This window comes from Bos grunniens, chromosome 2 (genome assembly GCF_055505025.1).
Source record: "Bos grunniens cultivar Pamir isolate PY7600 chromosome 2, Bosgru_T2T1.0, whole genome shotgun sequence".
Lineage (NCBI taxonomy): Eukaryota > Metazoa > Chordata > Mammalia > Artiodactyla > Bovidae > Bos > Bos grunniens.
The window spans coordinates 90,488,942-90,498,894 of NC_141166.1; the positions used below are offsets into that span (position 1 = coordinate 90,488,942).

Genomic DNA, 9,953 nt, shown 5'->3' on the forward strand with positions numbered 1-9,953 from the left:
TTCTTTGGTGCTCAGCTTTCTTCACAGTCCAACTTTCACATCCATACCTGACCACTGGAAAAACCATAGCCTTGACTAGACGGACATTTGTTGGCAAAGTAATGTCTCTGCTTTTGAATATGCTATCTAGGTTGGTCATAACTTTCCTTCCAAGGAGTAAGCATCTTTTAATATCATGGCTGCAGTCACCATCTGCAGTGATTTTGGAGCCCCCCAAAATAAAGTTTGACACTGTTTCCACTGTTTCCCCATCTATTTTCCATATTCAGTTTAGCACTGTGCAAACGTGGGACACTGATTCACAAAGCTTTGTGACAGATGGGTGGGGTGGAAGTGCAGTTTCGTCAGGCCCCCTGACACCTTACCAGTGCAGGTGGGGCATTAGCTCAGACTGAGGTTTTCTTCTGAGAGATCCCAGCTGACACCAGGGGACTAGTTGTACCTTCTCCCCATCACTTCTTTCCACCTACTGATGTCAGTTCTCTGTTGGACCCATTGACAGTCGAGTGGGGATGTGAAGCAGAGTGATAATGAGACTTACTTCCCAATAAATTTAGACCTCAGTGATACCACCTGGGCAGGGCAGTCAAAGCACCCTCTGCTTTTGTTGGGCAAGAGGTGAATATCAACTTCCCACAAAGCTGTGCAGACATCAGTCTGGCAAGAGAATCAGAAATTTTGCCTGTTTTAGCCAGGTGAGAGTTGGAAGGATCTCCCCTTGCTTGGCCCTGCTGGCACCACTGGGTGGGGAAATTAACTACCATTGTTCGAAGTCTTTGCGTTGGGGTGAGGGAAGTGAAGTAGTCGAGGATATGGGGATTAAAGATCAGCCCCCTTCTTGATCTAACTGAAAGTGTGGAAGTGTGTGTGTGTGTGTGTGTGTGTGTGTGTGTGTGTGTATGGTGCGAGGGGGAGTGGATTTTCCTTTGGTGTGCTTGGCTTGAGCAGGGTAGATATTGCCAAACATTTTTGTTCTGTTATGCCACACTTTTTCTGGTATTTTGACTAGGAGGAATAGGCTTTTCTTGAGAATTTTGTGTGTGTAGTGGAGGGTCTGTACCTGTCAGCAGTTCTGGGTTGGAGGCTTCTGCAAGGCCCTTTCTGAGATATACTGAAGGCAGTGAGAAATGCAGGTAGCCAATCTCAAACCCCAGGGTACCTCTACAATCTGTCTTTTTCTTCCTACCTTTCAGAGACTATGTAGAGGTATCTTTCGTGTTATGTGGATAATAAGAGATTGGATCAGAAAGAAAGAGACCAATTCATCTTGGGCAATACTGAAAATAACCAACTATATCTTTTGAAGAGCCTTCGTTTTAAAATTTTGTGAGATCCAAGTTACCATTTCCTTTTTCTTTCATGAGTCATAATCTCAAACTAAATAAAATGTTGCATGCATGCGTGCTAAGTTGCTGACAGTAATGCCCGACTCTTTGTAACCCAATAGACTGTAGCCTGCCAGGTTCCTCTGTCCATGGGATTCTTCAGGCAAGAATACTGGATTGAGTTGCCATGTCCTCCTTCAGGGGATCTTCCCGACCTGGGGATTGAACCTGCGGCTTCTGCTTTGCAGATGATTCTTTACTGCTGAGCCACCGAGGAAGCTCCAAATAAGATGTTAGCTGCTGATTTTTCATAAACGCTTTATGTCAGGTTTAGGAAGTTCCTTTCTATTTATTGTTTGTTGGGAATTTTTAATTAGTCATGTGTGTTGGATTTTGTCAAGTGTTTTCATACATTTGTGAAATGATAGTATGTTTTTTCTAAGTTTATTAATCTGATGAAGTACTTTGATTAATTTTTGCATGTCTAGCCCAAATCTCACTTAGTCATAATGAATTACACTTTTTATATTTATTGGATTAAACTTGCTAAAATTTTATTTAGATTTTTTGCATGCATTTTCATTATGGATATTGGTCTACAGTTTATTTTTTCTTATTATTTCTTTGTCAGGTTTTCCTTAGTATTACTTGGCTATACATTTACCAACTTTTCTAGACCTTCTGAGTGCCCAGAAACCTCATTTCTATTTCTTGTTTCAGCAAGTCTTCTTTTGATATATTCCCACTCTGCCAACAATAATTAAAGCCTCTGATGGTAGTAATTAACTTCAAGGTCAAGAATAAATTAGTATACATTTGAATTACAATCTTTTGATTTATAGTGGCCCAAAAATGAAGGTAATTAAATGTTACAGCATTAAACTGTGATCAGATCTTTAAGGATGAATATTCAAGTAGTTCATTTAAATAAAAAACTTGAAATTAAACAAATTTTTTTTTAATTGAGGTATAGTTGATTTACAATGTTGTGTTACTTTCAGGCGTATGGCAAAGTGATTCTGTTATACGTATGTATATATCTGTTCTTTTTCAGATTCTTTTCCTTTTTTGTTGTTCAGTAGTTAAGTCATGTCCAACTTGAAGATGCTATGAACTTAAGCACACTAGGCTTCCCTGTCCTTCACTATCTCCCGAAGTTTGCTCAAACTCTTGTCCATTGAGTCAGTGATGTTATCTAAGCATCTCATCCTCTGCCACCCCCTTCTCCTCTTGCCCTCAATCTTTCCTGAGTCAGGGTCTTTCCCAGTAAGTCAGTTCGCATCAGGTGGCCAAAGTATTGAAACTTCAGCTTCAGCATCAGTCCTTCCAATGAATATTCAGGTTTGATTTCCTTTAGAATTGACTGGTTTGATCTCTTTGCTGTCCAGGGACTCTCAAGAGTGTTTTTCAGCACCACACTTCAAAAGCTTCAGTTCTTCTATGCTCAGCCTTCATTGAGTATAAAAACAAAAACTTTTATAGAAAATTTTTTATTATTCCCACACCAATTTTAAAAGGTCTTTTTTCCCCCATTGAAAAACTTTAGTGATCATAAAGAATGCAAATATGATACATACTTAAGCCTGTTCCTTTTTTTCCCCTGCTGGTTGAACTTTCCTAAACTTTTGTGAACCAGTTATGCAAAGTGGCAATAATTAATTTGCCTCTTCCTATAAGTGAAAGCTTTTTACAAAGGATGGTTATTAAATGGTTAGTTTCTCTAAGGGGGATGGAAAAAGAGGAAATAAGTCCCTATTATTTGAAGAAATATGGGGTTTGAAGAACAAAAGAATGCAAATAATGTCTTTGACCCAGCTCTGGTACCACAAGGAGACTCTGCCATCTCTTTCTCTTGGACAATTTTCACACAATGCAGTCCCTCATTCCCTGAATGCAATAACACCTTAAATTTGGTATTTAAACCAGGTAATCACTGCAAACTAATATTTGTTTAAAAAATCGTTATTACATTCTCTGATAAATAGAACTTGAATCTTCCATGCATTTCAAATTTTAAAATTGTTTTCCTTTGCTTCTAAAAAAATTAATGCAAATTTTTAAATTTTTAGTTAATTTTAATTGTATTAATATTTTCAGGGCTACTCTTTTCTGAAACAGCCTTATTTGAAATGTTTCCTTCTCTCAAGCACTGTGGTTTCTATCTCCATCCTACGTCCTGAGATGCGTCAGATGTTTAGTAGGATCTCAGATGCTCTTGTGCAAAGTTAAGTGACAGTATAACCTGAATAGGAGCATTATTACAAAATAAGCTACTATTGAAACTTTGCACTCTATGACCCTTCTCAAGATTAAAAAATTTTTTTTTTAATAATTTTATTTATTTTTGGCTGAGCTCAGTCTTCACTGCTTCTCGGGCTTTTCTCTGGTTGAGGTAAGTTGAGTTGGTGCATAGGCTCAGTAATTGTGATTCCCAGACTCTAGAGCATGGGATCTGTAGTTGTGGTGCAGGGGCTTAATTGCCTTGAGGCATGTGGGATCTTCCTAGACCATCTCCCACATGGGCAGGCCGATACTTTGCCACTGAACCACCAGGGAAGCCCTCAAATATTTTAATAGTAAAGCCAAGAGGAGGAACTTTTACTCAGGACATTCCCTGTACCTTCCATCTGCTAACTCTTGGTGTTCCCTCAAACTGGATTTTCAAGATAACTCTAAGAACTTTCTGTTTTTCAAGAGTTGTTCAGAACTTTGGGCTTACCAATTAAACTCTTTGTTTTCAAATAATTTTTGGACCTTTAGAAAGTATATTTTATGTCTTTTCATGGTGTTTGAGCAGAAGATAAGGTGTTATATGTACTATTTTATCAGATATACACTTTAATCTTTGCAATAACTCTGGATGTTATCCATATATAACTTAAAAAAAAAATAGAGGATGAATGAAATTCCACCTGGGAGGAATTAAGTGTCATATTCAAGATCACACAGCTAGTTGATAGAATATGTTCTGAATTCTAGGTGCTCTTGAACCCACCATGAATGCTATAGACATCCATGACAACCCATGATCTTGTCGTGAACTACAGTCAGGATAGTCTAGTGTCTGTTTAGAAGAATGGTCTACAGAGGTGAACATCATGCTCAGAAGAGTGCAGATTCATGCAGCATTTAAGACACTGTGAGGGCATATTCGTAAACCCTTTACAGCATTATCTAAAGTGATACATGTTCAATCATGGCAGATAAATAAGTGACTATGAAATGAATATCATTTTTCTGCTTCTATGAGTTAGCAAATCTGCTTATCAAAACATTAGTGATAGAAGTGAAGTCTCAGCTTTCTTTTTGCACCAAATTAAAATTCCATGAATTCTATAAACCTTAAATTTCCATAAAAAATAATATTAATATTTTCACTTTTTGACACATAAAGACAGTAAAATTAGATTGGAATTAGAATATTCTGAAATCTTTACAAAAGAGTAAAAGCTGCCCCAAATATCTACAACTTAAAAATCCCTTGCTTAGCTAAAAGTATAGATGTATAGCTAACATTAATGGATAGAATTTTTTATTTTTTATACTTTTTTTAGAAGATTCTGTTTTATGTTCTTTGTTAAAAGAAAATCTTACCATTATTTCTTATGAGAAAGATCGACTTTGTTACTCATCATCTTATAGAAAAATGGAATTGTAGATATGTTGGTGAAATTGTCAAGATAATTACAGTTTATCTTCATGCATATTGTAGAGGAAGGAAAAAAATTTTTCCTCTACCATTTGTTCTTTGGCTGTCCTATTAATCAGATTAACATAGGACAGATTAACAGGAGGAAAACAAATTTAGTTATGTACATATTGGGTTCTCATGAGAATATGTGACCCACAGTCAGTCAGGCGACTGAAGCTTGTATGTTGCTCTGAGTTCAGGAGAGGGAGCAGGGATCTGGGACTTCAAAGAAGAGGAAGACAGGGAGATGGGAAGAGCAAATGTTTGGTGAGTAAACGGTAGCCCTGTCATGCAGAGACAATGGACACAGAAAGGAATCTGATCTCCAGGCCCAGCTGAGCTTCCCCAGCTCCCCCAGCTTACCACACCTAGCCCAGAGTCTTTGTAATTATTTCCGGTGATAGTTCTCTTCCTGGGCCAGGCCACCTTTTAGGCAATTACGGAAGATGTAAAAGTTTTTCCTGAATCTGCTGGGTCTTGATTGTCTTCAGCTCAAAATAGTCCATGTGCCAAAGCTAACACATTTTGGAGAGACTTGTTCTGACCCCCTTCACTGTCTTCATTCCCTAAAAGATCTGATTAGCCTTTAGGTTTACCAGGCTGTCACAAAACTCTGTTTAATGTAAGACTGAACACTGGTTCTCAATAAATGCTGCAAAAGCGTCACATAGTGTAGCAGACTCTATGGATGTCTCTCTCAGTTCTCTGGGGAGCCCTTTGAAGGCTGCTGTGGTTACTGATGACAGTGACTCAGTATTGAAAACCTTTCGGCACCCGGAGCCACCTCATCCAGAAGGGTTTGTGGGTTCCATAGCCATTTCACGCATGGTAGAGGTACCAGATACCCACTATCTTGCCTCCAGGTGGGAGATAGCAGCCTGGTATGATCTTACCAAATCAGAATGAGGCTGGGTGTACCAGAAGTCAATCCCTTGTTTAGCATCTCTGCTTTTCATCTTATTCCTATCTCTTCTGCTGGTCACTCCCAAGAGTACTCCCTTAAAAAAATAACTTCCAGAAAAATCTTACTATTAGGCTCTGTTGTTTAGAGAACTAGACATAAGACATGTGGCAATTTAACCTATAGAATTATCTCCCTTTCCTATATTTCAAATTGCCTGGGTTCAATTTTGAAATACATAGGTCCTTTATAGTGATTAAGACCGCTGCTTGTGTTATTTGGTTCAGTTTCTCCCTTTCTCTGTGCTCTTTTTTCACTGGTGGAAGAATACTGTGGTTATGTATCATAAAAATTGCAAAGAATTTCATAAGCTGTTGAATGTGGAAAGAAAATGTTCTTATTATTGGTATATTTGGGGAAATTCCTAAAAGAGCGTGACATATAGCCTAGTCACAATTAATGATAATCTCCTCCTTTCTTTCTATATGTTTTATAAATAATTTTATAATCACTTTTCTGGCAGCTTCTCACTGTGTTTTTTATGTATTTGTCATTTTACCAGACTGGACGTACAACAGATATGAAAACAGAACCTGATTTTTTTTACTCCCATCTTATGTGGATATCATTAATTTATAAAGACATTGTTTTGCTTTTAAAAAAAAAAAAAAGACAAACAGCTGGCTTGATGGAAAATCTGCCCTGATCTCCAGAGAACAGGGAGTTCAGACATGATATAAATTGACAGAGGGTGAAAAAGTAATCTTCAGGCAGATAAGTTAGTGCGGCCAGGATGGGCAGGACATGATGGCATTTGCCAGAGAGAGGAGAACACAGGCTGTACAGCCACACAGCGCTCTTGGAAAAGGTGATGTTGGGAAATGATACTAATCAGCTTACCAGTGTTTTCAGTAATGAAAGAGTGCTAAAAAATATAGAAATGAAGTTTTAGACATGAAAAGGAGGTTCATCTGCTTAGAATCCTTTTCGGGTTACTGTTCTGTCTCAGTTGATGTTTTCCTAAACACCAGTAGAGGCCTCCAGACACTTCACTAAGTAAACAAACGCACCATCCGCACATGGGAGCCCATGGTACCCATTGTGTCCACTGACATGGGGAGAAATCAGGTGGAATCTTTGCAGAAGATGGTTTCAGCCAGGGTCACCTGTAATCAGAGGAGCTGCTGGTCTTTGCTGTATAGCTTGTCCAAAACTCGATTACAAAAGAAAGATACTTGTTCTAGAATTGAAGGAGGTCATGGTATGTATAATTGTTGTTTCTTTAAACTGCATTTTACTGATTGTCACAAAGTGGGCATTTTTCTCTTAATAATCCATTATGTTATCAGTAAGACAGTTCTAACTTGCCCAGTATTCTTAGAATCAAAATAATACTGGAGAGAAATGGAAACCGGTAATTAATTCACAGACTTCTAACCTGGGTTATTTGGCAAGTACCACTTTTTTGTCTCAAGTTCTCAACTGAGCATAATCCTAAAAGAGGAAAAAAAAGAAAAGTTTGCTGAAGAGTCATGACCCATGGAAGCTTCATGGAAAATGTAGCTAACTCATACAGAGCCTGCTAATGACAGCCTGAAGCACATCTTTTGTTGGAAGTGTGTGTGCATTTTTCTGTGTGGTTGCAAATAAGCACCAAGGTCTACATGATCATTATTGATTAACTGTATATTTCCCCCACTCAGGTTTTAATGAATAATCATAATTAGAAGGACTCCAATGCCCCGAGATGTCTACTGCTTCGAAGGTAAATCTTCATCAGATTCTGCATGTCACTGATAAAATCCACTCAGCCCCAAACCTTTATTAACTGCTTTAAGACTCCAGCAGCTTCTTTATACGTTAGACACTTCTCTGACTGTACCTTTAGCTGACAGTATAAACACATTCATTTTGCTGTCACATCAATTGATCTTAGCTAATTAGGAGTGTTTTAGGGGCCTTAATTTGATAAGGACGTGTGAATGCGTTTTTCCCCCGCAGCAGGTTTGCTGTTTGCTGGGGTATTAGGGGAGTGTTAATTAGGCACAGTTCTTCTGTCGGGTTGATGGTTTTTAAACAACATTCACCAAACGGAAACTCAAACGGTCAGAGCAGAAACTGGGATTGTGGCCGTTGGTGTGGTTTGTCAGATCAGGTTAGTTACCTCTGGAATCGGAATCTGACAGAGGTGAGCATGTTGTGTACCCTTCCAGCACCAAATCTGACTTTTCCTTCAGCAAATGTTCCTTATGGTGGAGGTCTTCCTCTCCGCATTTCAGAACGTCTCTGGAGGAGGCTTTCTCCCTTCAGTCACTGTCATTCTCTCGCAATCCAACAGTATCCAGTTTGGTGTTCATCCCAGCCCTTCTTAGTTTTAAAAGCCGAAAGCACAGCTTTTGAAAATTCACTGGCCCTGAAGTACATGCAGAAAATCTTTTGAACAGTTTGGGTCCTGGGATTTCTTTGTTCAGTCTCTTCTGCTGAAGGCAAAGCGGGGCTGGCTGGCTGGCTTTGGGTCAGCCAGGAGCAGTGAAGCAAAGGGAAACAAACAACAGAGCAGCTGAAATTCCTGCTTGGAGCTTGTTTGTAGATGGAGCTCATACAGTGTCTTTTGTTTATTTGTGAGACTTTACTTAGGGAATGCATAAAAAGGAACTTGAACTAAGTAACCATTTAAGAAACCGAGGAAAAGGGATGTCTGATAACAGCATTTTCAATTTTAAGGCTGAGAGAAATGCTCATTTATATACTGTGAGTTTTTCTGCAAAGATACAGTTGCTTTCTAAGGCATATACATTGTGTTCCCTTTGTTTCTCTTGTAGCTTTACACTGACCGTTTACACATTTGTCTTCCATCCTGCTTGTGATCAATCTATAAATAATAAGTTCAAATAAAACAATCTCTGAATGTCCTCCAGTAATAACCATTTGATTCTGCAAATCAAACCTTGAATGTTAGCCTCATTACCAAAAGACCAGTTGAATTATTAAAACCTTCATTGAAAATACCTGCTGTTATCTGCTGTTTATAACTATCTTTGAGTCCTAGACTATATGTGCCTAAAATAAATGAAGGAAGCCCTTAAGAGAGTGCCTGGCTCTCTGAAAAAAATCTTGATAAAGTGGAAAAAATATCGTACTTGGAGACTCCATCCATCTGTTGGTTATAAACGTGTTCACACGGTCTTTGTGACTTAACTGTCTTCTATGTAAGATGATAATGCCTGTCTTCTGACATACTTAACGGTATCTTTTTTTTCTTTTGTCATCCTACTGTTTGCCCTGATCCTTTTTACTTTTGAAAGTCACAACCATTTAAAAGTAGCTGGCAGATAATGAATATTTGTTTATGTGACTATTACCTGCTATCCCCCATTAATATAAGCTCCATGAGGGTGTGGTATCACTGTGTGTTATTCACCACCATGTCCCTATCGCCTGGCGTGTAGCAGACATTCAGTAAACACTTGTTGCATAACTTAATGCAATATCAGCTATTATGGCACCTAATGTTAATATTCTAATTTTTTTGTAGTTAAGATTTACTAGCTAAACTCCAACATAAACACAAATTACATAAAAAGAAAAGCAGTATTTATATTTGTATTTGAAGTAAGGCTGAAAAAGAATTATGCAAACTTCCATCTGAAGAACACAGGAAAGTGCAAATCCAAACCAAAGAAAGGAAAAGAAGGAAATTCTAAAAATAAGATCAGAAATCAATGAAAAAGGAAACAAACTTAAAATAGAGAAAAATCAACAAACCAAATTTGATTTATTGAAAGTACTAATAAAAGTAATAAATCTTTACCAAAGCTGACCGAAAGGAAAAAATATTACCAATGTTAGAGATTACAAAGATGGTCGATAATATAGATACTAAAACATTTAGAAAGGCAATATTGAGAAAACTTTAGGCATCTACCATGTAGAATAAATGGAAAAGTTTTATGAAAAACAACTTACCAGAAGTGATACAGTGTAAATGATCATATGTGTTTTGAAGAAATTGAATATATTGTTACTAAAACTTCCC

The 9,953-nt window shown here is 37.8% G+C and overlaps 1 long non-coding RNA gene across 3 annotated transcripts in view; it reads left to right on the top strand.

Moving 5' to 3' along the window:
* The window catches only part of LOC147378323 (uncharacterized), a 209,773-nt gene extending 200,848 nt beyond the window's left edge, over positions 1 to 8,925 (top strand). For all 3 annotated transcript variants that reach the window (XR_015151878.1, XR_015151857.1, XR_015151866.1), the window contains one exon: positions 7,621 to 8,925. This is a non-coding gene — a long non-coding RNA (uncharacterized LOC147378323). The remainder of the gene's footprint in view (positions 1 to 7,620) is intronic.
* Positions 8,926 to 9,953: the final 1,028 nt, after the last annotated feature.